This window comes from Cebus imitator, unplaced genomic scaffold, assembly GCF_001604975.1.
Source record: "Cebus imitator isolate Cc_AM_T3 unplaced genomic scaffold, Cebus_imitator-1.0 Scaffold138, whole genome shotgun sequence".
In the NCBI taxonomy this organism is placed as follows: Eukaryota; Metazoa; Chordata; class Mammalia; order Primates; family Cebidae; genus Cebus; species Cebus imitator.
The window spans coordinates 4554158-4572713 of NW_016107453.1; the positions used below are offsets into that span (position 1 = coordinate 4554158).

Here is an 18556-nt window from a genome sequence, read left to right on the forward strand (position 1 = left end):
AAAAAAAAAAAAAAAAAACCCAAAAAACTGAAGACTCTATTGTGAAATTAAGATTCTGTAAACAGAAGCCAAATTGCTTCTAAAAATAATGTAAAAAGTTATCGATTTTGAAATGGATGAGATTGTGTTCTAATATTGTGTGTGTTTCCTCTTAGAAAAGCTGTTTTGTTCATGTCTATGGTTTAAGGGGAGTTGAGACCTTACATTGCACAGAAAAGGCATGCTCAGGGTCAGCTCATTATGGGAAACGGCTGGCAACTAAAACAGAGCTGTAGATTGGAGTGGAAAGAAGAAGAAGGCTGAGAGAACTTCTTGAGGCAGGGCATGTGAACTCTAGAATTTGCTGTTTTGCTTATTGGTTTTACTGCTTTGCAATTTGTGTCTGATATCCTAACACACACAAATACATTCTGTTCTTAGTTGTATAGAGGTGGTATTAAAATACCGCTTGTGCTTATGGGGAAGGTGTGTCAAGTTCTGTGGGCTTGCTTTTGTCTGAAGGAAGTTGATTCAAGATTATAAAGCTGTATTTAAGAAAATCTGAATTCTCTTCTAAAGCTAGACAGTGGGCAGTGGGATTTAGTATAGATTGCAACTTCTAGAGTCTAGTGGAACTCCAAGACCATTGAAATTTAGGTTTGAAAGAGGTGTCTAATTATTCAAAACTTAATGTAGCTTTATAAATGTAAAAAATGTAAAAACTCAGATTTAGTGGCAAGAAAGGTAGTAGGTGACACGGAAGTAATATTCTTATTTCAAATCTTGAATTTTTAAGTTTGATTCAGATTATGATGAACTGGCTTGCAGCAGAACAATCCCCCCACCATGAAAAATTTTATCATCTCTACTGGGGGAGCCGGGGGACCCGTTTGAAGTCACAGGAGATCAACCAAGAGAGCTAGGACTTGAGTGGCCAATAGCCTACAAGTGAGAAACACTCACTAGGGTGAGTTTAATCTTCTGCAACACATTTCTGCTCAAGTTATTTGATAGTTTGTAAGAGGGGTGGATGGAAAAGCAGAGAATTCAAGCTAAAGCTGATGCTAAAAGTCAAAAATACTGAGAAGAGGTTTCAACAGTTATTGAAGTTGGAGACTTCATTCATATTCGGCATTACCAAAGTGGCTAGTAATTGAGAATCCAAGATCCTAGAGAGAAAAGAAACATAGAGAAGTGAGCTCAATGGTTGAGCCACTTTCCCCTCAAGGCATTAATTCATTCAGTTGTGGTCCAGACCAAGGGCTGGAGAAGCTTAGTACAACAGCTACTCTTAAGGGAATGGAGAGCTAAACAGAGCTGTTGGCAGTTCTGAGTACCGGATAAACATTGGATTTCTGTGTGGACGATCTCCAGTAAACAACCCAGGCTTTCAGCTGCACTCCTGAAAAACTACATTCTAAAAGTCGAGACAGAACATATCTGATCTTACAAAGGCTGCAACTCACCCTTAAATCAACTCAAACACAGAAAGTATTAATGTAATATTCATCTACCTGCCTACAAAAATGAAAAGGAATCATCTAGAGAAAATAACATCAATGAAAACCCTCTACAAAATTTTGTATTAAATCACAAATGTCAGTGAATTAAAAATGTGACAAAGAAAAAAAAGTGAAAAGATAATGGAAACCCTCACAGCTCTATACAACAATATGGAAACTGGACAATGACATTGCGAAAATGTCATTGTCTTATTTGAATTTAGATGTGCATTTGTTGTTGTTATTGCTGTTGTTTAGAGACTAGGTCTTTAGAGATCCAGGCTGGCCTCAAAACTCTTGAGCTCAAGGGATCCTTCTGCCTCAGCCTCCTGAGTAGCTGGGACTGCACAATACACCACTGTGCTGGCTTAGATGTAAATGATTTACTTTTATTTTTATTTTTTTGAGACAGAATCTCGCTCTGTTGCCCAGGCTGGAGTGAAGTGTCATAATCATGGTTCACTGCACCTTCAACCTCCTGAGCATAAGCAAGATGTAAGTTTTAAACCAAATGTCAGAAAATTAAAACTTGTAATGTTTTTTTTAAAAAAGCTTGTTTAAGGAATGTAAATTTTGCTTCAATATTTAAAAAAATAATCAATTATTTTTTCTACATGAAGGAAAAAAGAAAGTAGCCTAAGATATTCTCAATAGGCACAGTAAATACATTTTGCAAAATTTAACCTTCATTTTCCAAAAAAAAAGGAAACAAAAAAAAATGGCAAGCTGAAAATAACAGAGAATTATCTTAATCTGGTAGAAGATATTTACAAAAAAATATACAGCAAACTTTTTCTCAATGGTGATATACAGAAATCATTTACTTTTTAGTCTGAGAAAGACTTAAGGAATTTAAAATTAGTTCTGCTATTTAATGTTGTACTGGCAGCTTTATCCAGTATAATAACTCAAGGAGAAAAAAGAGCATAAGATCATATCAGGAGTAAATAACACAAACATTATTCTAAGTGGTCTGGCTATATATGAAAGTAACCCCCCAAAAAAACACCCTGATAATCTATTGGAATTAACAAATGAACTCAAAGAAGTTGCTGAATATAGGGAAGTGTGGTTGTTCATGCCTGTATTCAGTAACTCTCAGCACTTTGGGAGGCTAAGGTGGGAGGATTGCTTAAGACCAGAAGTTGACCAGCCTGGGTGACATAGCAAGACCCTGTCTCTACCAAAAAATTAAAACATTAGCTGGGCTTGGTGGGGTGTACCTGTAATCCCAGCTACTTGGGAGGCTGAGGTGGGAGGATCACTTGAGCTGAAGGGTTTGAGGATGCAGTGGCCTCTAATTATGTCTTTGCATTCTTGCCTGGGCAACAGAGAGAGACTCTCTATGAAAAAATAAAAAAGAAGAAGAAGAAAGATTACTAAATACAACGAATACAAAATCAATGTATTTCTTTATGTGAGCAATAAAGTTTAAACAATGAAATAAAAAAATAGTCTTTACAAATGTATTTAAGCAAATATATAACGATGAATTTAATTTTTTAAAAAACTAAATAAATACAGCATGCATTTACCTTGTATGTTGATTGGAAGATGCAATACTATTAAAATGCCAGGTCTCCCCAACTGAGCTAAGATTCAGTACCATCTCAATCCAAATCTCACAAAAATATTTTTTAGAAACTGTCAAGTTGATTCTAAAATGTGGAAGCAAATTGAAAGGGCAAAAAAATAGCTAAGACAACATGAAGAAAAATTAAGCTAGAATACTTAAAATATAGGATATCCATACTTTTTATAGAGCTAGAGTAATTAGAGTAATGAAGGTATTGGTACAATGGTAGATAAGCTGACCAATAAAAAGTGAGTCCAGAAAGAAACTAACATGCATTAATATTTGATTCATAACAAAGGTTTCACTGCAGAGTAGTGGAGAAAGGATGGTTTCTCAGTAAATGATGTTTGTCCAAAGTACATATTCTTAGGAAAAAAATTGGAACCTGTCTCCCTATATTACACTATGCATAAAAGTAAGTTCAGGTGTACTACAGATTTAAGTGTAAAATATGAAACACCAAAACTTCTAGAATATAAAAGAGATTAATTTCATGGCTTTAGAGGTAAGCAGCAATTTTTAAAAGATCAAAATAAGAATTAATATAAAGTCAGAAAATAAAAATGGACCATCTTACAATTAAGAACTTAAAAATACTAATAAATTAGTGAAAAAAGCAAACCTCAGATCACAAAAGATATTTGCAATGGATAAATATATAACACACACACACGCACATATATAGAATGATAGAGTAAAAAAAATCACACATAAAAAATCAGCGAGAACTTGAGCAAACACTTCACAAAAAAGAATAGCTAAAATAGTCAAAATCTTGCTGATTTTTGTGTGATTTCTTCTCTATCATAGTATATAACTGCTTACTAACAATTTTGAACAAAACATAGGCATCAATGAGCACATACTCTATATAAAGTACAGAAATAGGGAAAACTAATGGCAAAAGGCATGACAGTGGTTATCTTTGGAAAGGAGAGACCAAGGAGATGGTGTTTCTGGAGGGCTGATGATGTCCTGTTGCTGACAAGAGCTGATTACACAAGTTTGTTTACTATTTGATGATTTACCAATCTGTAATATGCATTATTTTCACCTTTCTCTTACTCTATAGGACTCACGCAAATAAATTTGCTTAAAGTAATTAAAACCATAATATGATGAGTGCTATAATTTCTTCCACAAAGAGCAGTCAATATGTTCTTGTCCAATAAAAACCTGCAAAAGGAACACAGAGACACTGAATTGTGAGGTTAACTCTTTATGGAGATGTCTGGGAGTGATATGGTTTTGGTCAGTGTCCTCAGGAAATTTTACGTTGAATTCTTATCCCCAGTGTTGGAGGCAATGCCTGGTGGGAGGTGATTGAATCATGGGGGCAGAGTGCCCATGAATGGGCTACCACCGTCCACTGGGTGGTAGCATCCACTGGATTAAGAGGTTGAAATTGGGTGAGCTCTGAGAGCTGGTTGTTTAAAAGTGCGAAGCATCACCTTCTGTCTTCTGCTCCTGCCATGTAAGATGCCAGATCCCACTTTGTCTTCCACCATGAGTAAAATCTCCCTTCAGAAGCATGAGCTCCCTTCAGAAGCAAATGCTGCCATGCCTCCTGTGTGGCCTGCAAAACCATCAGCCAATTAAACCTCTTTTCTTTATAAGTCACCCAGTCTGGGTATTTCTTCATAGCAGTGTATGAATGAACTAATACAGAGAGACATTTACATAACTCTTTAGGTAGGATTGTGGAGATAAATAGCAATTTTCTGGACATAAAGAGAAGACTGTGTAGACTAAAGAAGCAACATGCATTAAGAAACTTTCCAAGCCTAAAAATTCTGAGAATGCAGCATCTTCCTGCAATAGCTGAATTAATTGTTAAACTTTTTGCCACTTAAAGGTCTTTCCTTCATTTTATCAATCTATGGAAGAGAAATGCAGTAAAAGATAATCTGCTCCTCATGGGGCTGATTATCCATGGCCTCCCTCCTGCTGATCATCAACTAGACATGTGGCTACTCATTATCCCCAGAAGGAGGGCTCAGGGAAGGAAGGGGGAAAAGTCACATTAGCTAATTAAGCAGCTCTGGCCAAAGGTTTGGTAGTGGGAAGAGGTTGAAACTAATGACTAAAATAAGTCTGTTAGATTTAATGAAACTCCTAGTTTTGGCTTCCCCTGACTATATGGAGAAATGAGAATTAGGCTTTAATTTACTTTTTAATAGTGTCCCGTCTGACACAAGCTCTTATGCACTTAATTCAACAATTAAAAGTTTTAATGTATAGAAGATGCTAAGGAAAAGAGTATCCATTTAAACTTGTCAGTGACTCCCTAAACAAATGCAAAACATGATAACAAAAACTACACTTAGAAGTCAACTTTTTAACAGCAAACTTTATTATGTTACTAAAATGCAATGAAATAATGGCATTTGCTTTCTGAGGTGTATGTAGTCAATGCTATTACAATTTTTTTAAAGAAGTCACTAATTTTTGTTTTGAAATTATGAAACCAGTTTAAAAAATAATAAACAGGCTGGGCGCGGTGGCTCAAGCCTGTAATCCCAGCACTTTGGGAGGCCGAGGCGGGTGGATCACGAGGTCAAGAGATCGAGACCATCCTGGTCAACATGGTGAAACCCCGTCTCTACTAAAAACTACAAAAAATTAGCTGGGCATGGTGGCGCGTGCCTGTAATCCCAGCTACTCAGGAGGCTGAGGCAGGAGAATTGCCTGAACCCAGGAGGCGGAGGTTGCGGTGAGCCGAGATCGCGCCATTGCACTCCAGCCTGGGTAACAAGAGCGAAACTCCGTCTCAAAAATAATAATAATAATAATAATAATAATAAACAATTTTTTTTTCATTAGCATTGTCTCTTGAGTCACTCAACTTTAATGGATGGCTTTTACAATGGAAAGCATTTCATTAGATATGAATGTGGTTCAAAGCATTTCATTAGATAGGAATGTGGTTCAAAGAAAGATATCTTCTGACTTTGAAAGCAAGCCCACTGAAATGTGACTTACTGAGGACTGAAAAGGTTTATTGTAATACATCTTCAGAAAACAATCACATGATTAAGATCACACATTATCCATATCAAAAATCTATTCACTGATGATGTCCACTGATTCATTATCAGTGAATAGATTTTTCATTGATTTCTGGGAACTCTGGCATGTTGGGATCTAAATATGAGTAAGCCAAACATGGAGAAATGGTCAAACAGCAATGGTCCATGAAGCACAAATTGGAAATATTCACAACAGCAATTCACAATGAAGAGATGACAGAAGGATGATAGGGTTTATATTGAGCTAAGAGAAAGAAACCATAATAGCACTCTTAAACAGAAGCCATCTATTTCTGAAATCTGAAAATATCTATTAAAACCCCATAGAAAAAAAGCCATAGTAATGCAGACCATGAACAAAAATAGATAGTACCTATGTGGATCTATGAAGTAGTAAATTATCATAGTAATAGGGTGTAATATATGCTTGATGGAGACTTTGTACTTTGAAGTCAGAAGTTTGAGCAAATAATGACTTAGACTTGAATCTGAAATAGCCTTCTAATGTGGTTTGGCTATGTCCCCATTCAAATCTCATCTTGAATTGTAATTCCCACAATTCCCATGTGTTGTGGGAGTAACCTGGTCCACGGTAATTACATTATAGAAGCAGATCTTTCCTGTGCTATTCTTGTGATGGTGAATAGGTCTCAAGAGATCTGATGGTTTTATTAAAGGGAGTTTCCCTGAACAAGCTCTTTTTTCTTGTCGGCCACCGTGTGAGAAGCGCATTTCACCTTCCACCATAATTGTGAGGCCTCCCCAGTCACATGGAACTGTGAGTCTACTAAAACTGTTTTTCCTTGTAAATGACTCAGTCTCAGGTGTATCTTTATTGACAATGTGAAAATAGACCAGTAAACCTTTCATCTCTGAACAGACAAATTTACTGGTTTGCATCAGTTTGGTACCATCAAGTTTCTGAGTGGCTTATATAGCTGATGAGCCAAAGACCTTTAAAAAAGTGAGATAATAGCCCTCCTGATTATTATTTTTTTAAGTGCCTTTCCAGGTATGGGATATATGGCTATGAACATTACCATGATCTTGACACAGTTTTCATGTTTGATATTATCTGATAATGAGAATAATCATTACATGGATTTCTATCTTAGTAATAAGAATAGATTGAAATTGAAAGCACTGATTATTTACATCTCTCCTATAAATCACTCCAGTGGTATCCTTTCAAGATTGTTCTATTATATAGAATCACAGACAAGAAGGTTAAAGCAACAGTTAACTTGGTCTCAGGTGATCTATTCTAGATGAATTAGTCAAGATATATCTTAAGGAATATTAAAGAATTGGCTTATATGATTGTGAGGACTAGCAACTCAAAATCCACACAGAACAGGTTGGCAGGCTGGAGACCCAGGGAAAAGTTGATGTTGCAGCGCCAGCCCAAAAGCAGTCTGGAGGAAAAATTCCCTCTTCTTCAGGGGACCCCAGTCTTTTTCTCCCAAGGCCTTCCCCAAACTGGATGAGACCCACCCATAATATGGAGCATAATCTGCTTTACTTTACTCAAAGTCTATTGATGTAAATGTGAATCTCATATAAAAAGTACTTCCACAGAAACATTTAGATTGATAATTGACTAAATAACTGGGCACAACAGCCAAGGCAAGTTGACACATAAAATTAACAATCACATTGGCATTCATACTTCCCAATAAAAATCATCTGATTTGGTCAGTTTGCTACTCTCTAATATGAAATACCAAAGTGGGAAATGTTTTCTAGTGATGTATTAGAGGCTGTTGGCTTCTTTCATGTCCATGTGTAATACTTATTCTTTATGCTTTCACTGATCCTTGCGAGGAGGCAGGAATTAGGGGAGGGTTTAGAAGATGCCTATGAACCATGACAAACAATGCAAACAGAACGGTTAGGAATTACTGTCCTTAGAAATGGGCAAAGAATAAGGCAGGCTCTTAGAATTTCAGTATTTTCTCTCAAATCTACATCCAAAATATGTATGCCAATTTGCAATTCTATCAGCAATAAATGTGCCCTGAATAGAAATTTAGAATGGTATTAATTCCTTTAAAATGTTCTCGTTTCTCGGGTAAAAAATGAAATGTCAAATTGTTTTCATTTTCATGTATTTGAATACCAGTGAGGACAAATTTTCCCAAGTGTTTTTCCTTTTTTCCCTTGAACAAATGTTTATTCATATTATTTACCCATTCATCTGATAAAATGTTACAGTATTTTTTATATACCTGAGTGATCTTCTTAGGTACTGAAGATATTAACTTCTTTATACCTTTATCATATCAAATATAAGCACTTCACATTTAGATATTTGTCTCACATTTTAGTTGTATTTATTTTAATTCCAGAAGTATAAAAAAGAAAAACAAACAAACAAACAAAAATGGGTTCTTTGTAACACAAAGTGCCTTGTTGCAAGGAACTCACAGACTTTTCAGAAGCACAAATATATCAACAAATAATTCCAGTATAAAGATTAGGGAGAAGAGGAAGAAAGAAAGAAAAGGTAGAAAGAAAAGAAAGAACGCAAGGAAGGGAAGAAGGGGGAAACAGAGAGAGGGAACAGGACAAAGAGGCAGAAGAAGGGAAGGCAGAGAGAGGGACAAAGAAGGAAAAATGAAAGAAATCCCATGGGCCAAGAGAAGGTAGAGAATTGATGTCACCAAGGAAGCAAAGAAAAGCTTCCACAAAGACTCTTACAAGTCCGATAGAGAAGTGTTTCCATAGCATAGGGAGGGGCCTGAAAGAACATGACACATTCCATTCCGGGAGCTCCCCATTGCCCACGGTGGCTGGCACTTATGCTGTGGGTACCTAGTTTAGGGGATAGGCCTTATCAGATGTGACGGTTAGTTTCATTTGTCAACAACTTGACAGGCCTAAGAGATCTCCATATAGATGGTAAAGCATTATTTCTGGGTGTGTCTGTGAAGGTGTCTCTGGAAGCACATTAGTATTTGAATCCATAGGCTGAGCACAAAAGATGGCCTGTCCCAGCATGGGTGGGCACAATCCAATCTGTTGAGAACCCGAATAGAACAAAAAGACAGAGGAAGGGCAAATCCAGCTGAGTTGGAGCATCTCTTTTCTTTTATCCTCTAACATTAGATATCAGGAGCTCTCTGGCCTTTCAACTTGGACATGGACTTACACCTTCTATTCCCCAGGTGTCAGGCCTTTGGACTTGGGCTGGAACTATACCACTGGTTTTCTTGCCCCTCCAGCTTGTAGACGGCAGATCATGGAGCTTCTCGGCCTCCACGCAGTCATAAGCTAGCCTCTCATAATAAATTTCTTTATCTATAACTATTCCTTTGATTCTGTTTCTCCAGTGATCCTCCTGCCTTGGCCTCCCAAATAAACTAACCTCTCATAACAAATTTCTTTATCTATAACTATTCCTTTGATTCTGTTTCTCCAGTGATCCTCCTGCCTTGGCCTCCCAAATAAACTAACCTCTCATAACAAATTTCTTTATCTATAACTACTCCTTTGATTCTGTTTCTCCAGTGATCCTCCTGCCTTGGCCTCCCAAAGTGCTGAGATTATAGGCATGAGCCATTGCACCTAGTCAGTATTATTATTAACAGGATTAATAACTAATACATCAATTACATTACTATGTGACAAGATTCATCTTTCAGCAAATATTCAATATGCATTTGTTTGTGTACAATCTGGACAGTTATATATATTGATAAATATATAATGTACATGATTATATGCATTAAACAAAAACATGAGAAAATATATAATTCTTTTTTTAATTTGTATAACTTTTTGCTGAATTCTGTGTTAAATTTGTGTAAGTAAAATACATATATATTGTGACTCACTTATATTCTGATTTTTCATTGCCCCAAATTTGATTAGAATTAATTCTTTAATCTTTCTGAAGTGGGTTTAGTTTATAGAATGAAGGGTAAATCTGATAAAGCTATTCAAGACCTCACTAAGTTTTTCCCAGACTTTTTTCTAAAAAAAGAATCCAGAGAATAAGATCCAATTTCATAACACATGGAAATAATTGCATGCCTTTAACATTACTGTTAAAAATCTCTTAAATCCTTTAGAAAATGATAATATTGTTTTTGAGACAGGGTCTCACTCCATCACGCAGGCTGGAGTGCAGTGGTACGATCACAGCTCACTGCAGCCTTGATCTTCCCTTCACCAGCAAACAATCAGGCCTAGGTCTCCAAGTTCTGAACATCCAGAGATGCTGTCCTTTCTAATCTCAGTATTCAGAAGGTGTCAAAAAGCACTCTCCTTCTCAATCTTCAACTCCCTACCCCCAATATAGAGTTTCATACTAAACTTGACCAAATAGCAGATTTTCTTTGTTCTCAGCATCCAGGGCTGCCCAACTTACACTCAGAAGGCTAATTGACACCTGCTTCCTCGTCAAAAATGTGTTGTCTTTAGGAAAGTGAAAGCTTGGCTGCCCTCCTAGGAGAGGTGAGAGATACCTTTTATTCTGTCCTGAAGAGATAATGGCCACAAAACAAGGTCTGATGTAGTTTCTCAATTGGCCACCCTGATAGTTTAACCTCTCAGTTGCTCTCTCTATCGTCCCACTTTAAATTCTGATTTGGATATTTTCATTATCTGCTCAAACTGCTCTTGGCTCAAGCCATTAGCTGGGCCAGGTTTGGTAGGAAATATGCTTACAGAAAACACAATGCTAAAGACATGTCAAACAAACTGGGCATGAAATGCTAACATCAAATTCTATCTTTTTTTTTTCTTCCTGAATCCTTAGCTCTTAAGTAAGTGTAGTTAAGGAGCACAGACATCAAATAAATTAGGTGCTCCCATATTTCCCAGGCCATGTTCAGCACCCTGTCTTCTAAAACTTTCAGGGGTTACCGAAAGTATCTCTCTCAATGGTCCTGTGCTTCCCATTTCACCTGCTGAATTTGCAGGGAAGCAATATAGTGTCAAGCTGCGGTTCTCAACCCAGGTGATTCGCCTTCCTTCCAGCTGCACCTAGGACACATTTGGCAATTTTCACATTGTGCATGTGTGTGTGCATGCAGACATGTGTATGTGTGTGTGTTGGGAGGGTACCAGTGCCACTTGTATGTAGTGGGTAGAAACCAGGGATGCAGCTAAGTATCTTATGCTACACAGTAAAGGTCCCATCTTTAATTAATAATCCAGTCCAAACATCAATTGCGCTGAGGTTGTCAGACCCTGGTGTATTGGTTCAAAGGTTCTGGAGTTAATCAGACTTGCTTTGTATCCTAAATCTATGTATTAGTTTCTCTGATACCTAAGCATCCTCATATATACAATAGTAAAAATTAGAAATTTCACCTTAGGGTGGTGTAATGGCTTAATGAACGAATCCATACAAAATATTTATCCACTTACCAGCCAGATAAGCACTTACTATATATGTTATTATTATCACTATTTTTATTAACACTTCTCAGTTCAAAAGGAATAAAGACCTTTCCAAATTAAATTGAAAGACATATACCAGAATTCTAATAAAAAATGTATTTGATACAAAAAATTTACATACAATTTTAACCATTCTGCAGTAGAAGCAAGATATTTCTTGCATTGCTACTCATTAGCACAATTGTATGCCTTTAGTAACTTTGTTTCATAACTGAAAATTGTTCCTCAAATATTTGTTATACCAAAAAAGTAACTCAGTATATGCGCAAATAGTCACTTAAAATAGTTACAGAATGCCATCAAACATATTCCCCTCCTGATTCAGTTCCTTTGGGTCAAAAGTCCCTATTCTTGGAGCTGGCAGAAAGACTTTTTCCACTGTCCTGTAATTACTGTCTCTCTTGAGATACCTTATGTTTGTGTCAAGCTTGCTATCTTTAGGTGCTCACAAAATCATCGGTGTTTAAGCGAGTGGACCATGACAGGGATCTTTCCGCAGCACTGGGCCAGCCCTTGTCATGGGCACTTAGGCATCTCATAAGAGTCTATCGTTCAATGAAGGCCTTTAATGTCTTCTCTCTAGTTCTCATTACCACAAGCAATTTCTTGAATTCTTGGAAAAAGTTCTTCATAGCAAAAAGAAAATTAATTCAAACACAGCTCTGTGTCTACCTGACTTTACAAAGGTTATCTCCTCTGCAACTTCATCTTAATAAAAACATGTAAACAGAACAACTTTAAAGTTAAACTTTGATTAAACCCAAGAACTCATATTCTCAAAAGCAAAGAACTTCATCTCTTGACTATGAACTACTAATAAGATAATGGAAAATTGCTTTATAGTTTTATATCTAAAGATGTACCCTGGGTGATTTGTATAATGTAGACAGAGACTGCCCTGAAAACATATTGAAGTTTCTCTGAGGGTAGAAACTGATTTCAATTTTTCTCTTCTTCCTCTATCTTTCCCAAATACCACACCCAATTTACATGTCTAATTAGCTGGAGCATCTTGTTAGTTACAGCATTCCTTCAGAATGTACTCATATAAACATTTGGCATTGTCTACACTTTCGAAATGATTGCAGTAAAGCCAACCCTATGTTACTTTACAACTCTTGCAGTAAAATCATGGGATTAGAGAATTGTGCATTGGCATGAGCCTTGTAGATCAAAATACACTGAATTAGAATGTATTTTGTGGCTATTGGATTCTAAATTTAGATATAAGGTAAGTGAAGGAAAGAAATGAGATAATATAAATAGACCCCACAGTAAGAGGGGACTGTGCTTCCTAAGCTGATATGGAAGATAAATGAGTTACAAATGGGTTACTAAACTGTATATGCATATAATTGCCTTACTTAAGGAAGAAGTCTAAGGTACAGACCCTGAGCATAGTATTATAGAGATTGTATCATAGACACATGCCATCTGGGTTATTTGTCTAAGTACCAACAACCAAACTATTCCCTAACAGAGATACTTAGGGGAAAAGACAAGATATTCTATATGGTTATTAAGAAAGGAGAATGAAGCGGAATAAAATATCTGTGAAAGGTTCATACATAGATGGTTTTCTATGGTTTCTGTAGAAGAATAAAGCAAATGATAATCTATTAGCTTAGATTGCTCTCTTAGAAAGTAAAGAAAGCAGTGGGGTGATTCCTCAAAGAGCTAAAAACAGAACTACCATTTGACCCAGCAATCCCTTTACTGGATATATACCCAGAGGAATACAAGTCATTCTACCATAAAGATACATGCTTGCAAATTGTCATTGCAGCACTATTCACAATAGCAAAGACATAGAATCAACATAAATGCCCACTGATGACACACTGAATAAGGAAAATGTGGTACATACGCACCATGGAATACTATGCAGTCATAAAAAATGATATCATATTTTTTGTGGGAACATGGATGGAGCTGGAGGCCATTATTCTTAGCAAACTAACACAGGAGCCTAAAATCAAATACCACATGTTTTCACTTATAAGTGGTAGCTAAATGATGGCACAAAGGGAACCATGGACCCTGGGGCCTACTTGAGGATGGAGAGTGGGAGGAGGGAGAGATGCAGAAAAAATAACTATTGGGTACTAGGCTTGGTAACTGGGAGATGAAATAATCTGTACAACGAACTCCCATGACATGGGTTTACTCATATAACAAACCTGTGCACATACTCCTCAACTTAAAATAAAAGTTTTCTAAAAAAGAAAGCAGAGCAGACCCAAATAAGGCTTGCAGTCCCTGAAGACTTATGTGCGAAACAGATATATGTTGAATGAATTAACAAATCCAAAGAAAAGTTTTCTGTGTTTTTTGTTTTATAAAAAAAGACTCTGTGTCTGTCTGATAATATATCTGAGGGAAGATTAACATTTTGGAGGCCTTCATATTACAGAAATTCAACCCTTACCGGTATTATTTTTATATCTATAAAAATGACTGAGCCAACATGAGAATCATCATAGTGTTTCCTTATTATCTTCTGTGACCAGTTTTGGTGTCCTTAAAGAGGGGCGATATGAAAATATATTATCAGTTATAATGTGCCTTTGTCTTGTTTACCACACAAACTTCTAGAAAACTTCTGATATAATATATATGTGCAATAAATATTTGTTCATTGAGAAAGAAAGCCTACAGAAAACTAGAGCAGGAAGAGATTAAAGTAAGGCTTTGAATTATCAAAGTGAAGTTGTCTAAAGCAAAAAAATTTTTTTTCTGAGTTCTGGAAATACAGAAAAAAAAAAACAACACATGAACAAACAAACAATAAATAATTTCTAAAGTTTTCCAGTCTCAGGTTCCATCTGAGTATTATTTGTCCCATGCAGAAAAAAATCTCATTTCCCTTTTTTCCCTCTAATGTCCACCTACTTCTTCCAAATCAAATTAGTCCTTTTTAATCATGCTTAAAACTCAACCATGAATAACTTATGGTTATTTTATAGAATTATTTATTAACTGTCAAGAAGATGATTCTACCTTATTAACTGCTGGGTTCTGCACTGAAAACTTGAGAGTCTGTAGTCTCTTTAAAAGGCAACTAATTTAACAAGGAGAAGATTCGCCAATCTCTTTCCTGTCATTTTCCAGGAAAAAAAAGGTTTTGAGTAATTTATTACAAGTTTCCTATCAGTAAATCAACACAAGGTGTTAATAAATGGTTCCTTGTAGTTGGGTTGCCCTTGTCATTAGAAATAGGTAACCAGGGACTTTTACGCTTGATGATAAATGTTTCTCCAAACGGTTTGATTAACTATTTTCTTTTTTTTTTTTTTTGAGATGGACTTTCACTCTTGTTACCCAGACTGGAGTGCAATGACACGATCTCTATTCACTGCAACCTCCGCCTCCCAGGTTCAAGTGATTCTTCTGCTGCCTCAGCCTCTCAGGTAGCTGAGATTACGGGCATGTGCCACTATGCCCGGCTTATTCTGTATTTTTATGGAGACAGGGTTTCACCACGTTGGCCAGGCTGGTCTCAGACTCCTGACCTCAGGTGATCCACCCACCTGACTCCCAAAGTGCTGAGTCACCATGCCCAGACTTGATTGACTTCTTTATATATAACTAATTTTAATATATATAATATATAATAAACTAATTTTAATAATATATAATGAACTAATTTATAATAAAGTTCCTTTCATATAAGGGAGTTTATTAGGGAGAACTGGCTCAGGCAATCTCAAGTCAAAGTCCCGCAACAGGCCATCTGCAAGCTGGGGGAGAAAGAAGCCAGCAGTGACTCAGTCCAAGACTAAAAACCTGAAAAACAGAGAAGCTGACAGTGAAGTCTTGAGTCTGTGTCCAAAGGCCCAAGAGCCCCTGGCAAACCTTGACTTACACTAGTGTAAGTCTAAGAGTTCAAACGTCAGAGAAACTGGAATCTGATGTCCAGTGGCAGGAGGAATGGAAGGAAGCATCCAGCATGGGAGAAAGTTGAAAGCCAGAAGACTCAGCAGGTCAGCTTATCTTACCTTCTTTCACCTGCTTTGTTCTAGCCATGCTGGCAGCTGACTGGATAGTGCCCACCCACATTGAGAATGGATCTTCCTCCCCCAGTCCACTGACTCAAATGTCAGTCTCCTTGGCAATACCCTCACAGACACCCCCACAAACAATAATTTACCTGCTATCTAGGCATCCTTCGATCCTATCAAGAACTTCTTAAATAAAATCAGGTGTCTACTCACTTTGCCATAGATACTCTCCCATGGATTCTGAACATTGGCAGAGGGTTAAAAATATTGTTAGAAATTAATTTGTCCCAGGTCAGGCACAGTGTCTCACGCCTGTACTCCCAGCTCTTTGGGTGGCTAAGGCAGGTGGGATCACATGAAGTCTGGAGTTCAAGACCAGCCTGGCCACCATGGTGAAACCTCATCTTTACTAAAAAATACAAACATTAGCTGGGTGTGGTGCCTAGCTACTCGGGAGCTTGAGGCAGGAGAATCACTTGAATCCGGGAGGTGAAGACTGCAGTGAGCTCAGATGGCGCCACTGCACTCCAGCCTGGGCAACAGTGAGACTCAGTGTCAAAACAACAACAATGAAAAACAATTAATTGGTCCCAGAAATCTCATCTAATATCCACCATGAAAGTTTAGGGTAGTCAAGATACAGGCAACAATTTTAGATGTCAGATTTTAAATGCGATATGTCAATGTAGACATTATCCGCTCTATGCTGAGATATGTTGTATTCTGCTCGTTATGCCTACCATAGGCCCTTGGTAAAGATAGAGAGATGGAAATGTAAACAGATGTATAAATGCAATCTTGGATTGCAAGTTTCTCCTTAGGAAAAAAAAAATCACAAAAGGGACAGTTCTTCATGATTTAGCACCGATGAACATGATTCACAGCTTCTTTGTATTTTCTCTGTCTGTTTTTTGTTTTTGTTTTTGTTTTTGTTTTGTGTGTGGTGGCATGAGGACAAACTTTACTGAGCCCCTCAGCACTAGTTTTCTTTCTCCTGCATTGTCTTGGCTCCCAAGACATCTGGTCTGGCGGGAGGCAGTGAGACCCACTTTAGCCAGCAGAGGCATCTCTGCGGATGGTGGAGGGCTTGCTGATGTGCTGGTGGTTACTGCCTCTGAAACGAAGCTCCACAGGGTTCGTGTTTACACCCCATACTCGTGGCCAGAAGTTCCTTTTTGCCTTATATTTGTGGTAGGCCCAGCCAGCCTTCAAGATGGGTTTGTCAGTTCAGTCACCTGCAGCCACCACACCAACTGCAACTCTGTTGGCTGATGAGATAAGCTTCTTGGAGCTAAGGGGCAGCTTTGCATGGGTCTTCTCGGTCTCAGGGTTGTAAGAGAGAAGCATGGCATAGTTCTCTGATCCCTGGGTCAGCTTGCCACGGTCTCTAGGCTTCTCCATCACGCAGCACATGATCTACCCTCAGGTCTGGTGCCCACAGGGAAAGCATTGCCAGTGTTGAGCTGGGCGACATTTTAGTATCTAATATTAAAATGAGGTTGAATAATTTACAATAATGGCACTAGAATTTCAATTCATAGTTTGAAAATTTAACGAGAATTTTTTAAAAGACTATGTCTCTATATTCCTCCACAAAATGCGACCTCTTCCCACAATCAACTGAGATTTGCAGTGGCAAGCCCCTCTCTTGCTGAGTTTGATTGATTCACCTTCCATTCTGATTTTCGTGAAGACCCTGGCCTGGTGCTGATGGAGCAATTTTTGTCATGGGGCAGGAAATGGTCTTTTCAGAACATTTAGCAATAAGAGCAGTGCAAAAATAAGTCGACATCCCTGGCCTTTCTCTCTTCCTGTTTTTGGCAGTATACCCTTTGCTCCAAGTTGTCATTTTCCTACGCATGCTCAGAATCACCTTCTATTCTCCAGGTATTCCTAAAAACGTCTCCATAAATTTCTCAGTGTCATCTCCTTTCCTTTCTCTTTCCAGTTATGTTCACATGGCTGGGTTTGAAACCATATCACATATTAATTATTGATCTTCTGTCACCTTCCCACCTTGCATTCCACCGCTGGTAGTAACTGAGCTGATTATTTTTTGTAGTTTCATTGAAAGCCTTGTTAAATGAAAATCCTTAAACATATGTTCTGTGAACAGGTTCACACCTTTATCTATGATAATAATACAGGTTGCATATCCCTAATCTGAAAATCCAAAATTCAAGTTGTTTCAAAATTCAAAACTTTTTTTTAAAAATTGCATTTTAGATTCCAGGACACATGTGCAGAATGTGCAGTTTCGTTACATAGGTAAACATGTGCCATGGTGGTTTGCAGCGTCTGTCCCAGGACTTTTTCAGCACTGACATGACATTCGAAGGAAATGCTCATTGGAACATTTTGAATTTGGGATTTTCAAATTTGGGTTGCTGAACCATTTTAATGCAAATATTCCATGATCCGAACAAATCTGAATTCCAGAATGCCTTTGGTTCCAAGCACTTTGGATAAGGGATACTCAACCTGTAATAACAGTAGCTGTGGTAATACCTATCATTCACTAAGTGGCTACATTATTCCTGGAACATTTCTAAGCTCTTTCAAACATATGTATTGACTCATTTAGCTGTGACCATCACTTGATGGAGCTTTACTGAAATCCACATTTTACAGACAAGGAAACTGACTGTGAGAGGCTAAAAGAAGCAACCGAGGCCACATGCTTGTAGGCCTACAATTCAAACTCAGGCACCTCTGCCTGGAGACTATGGTTTACTACTCTATACTGCTCCTTAATGAGGGAGAGCTGAGCCATGAGGTTTACATATTCTAAATTTTAGCAACTGATTTCAAACTGCCCTTAAAATGGTTCTCTATAAATTTAACTCCCATTATAGTTAGTAAGAATGTATAAGATCTACTATTTTATAGCAAAAAAGGATGACAATAGTCAATAATAATTTAGTCACATATTTTAAAAGAATTAAAAGAGTGTAATAAGATTGTGTATAAGGGGATGGATAGCCTATTCTCCATGATGTGGTTATTATAAATTGCATGCTTGTATCAAAACATTTCATTACCCCATAAATATTTACAACT

At 37.4% G+C, this 18556-nt stretch overlaps 1 pseudogene; it reads right to left on the reverse strand.

Annotated features, from left to right (window-relative positions):
* Positions 1 to 16475: 16475 nt before the first annotated feature.
* Positions 16476 to 18556, reverse strand: part of LOC108313492 — a 5881-nt pseudogene continuing 3800 nt past the window's right edge.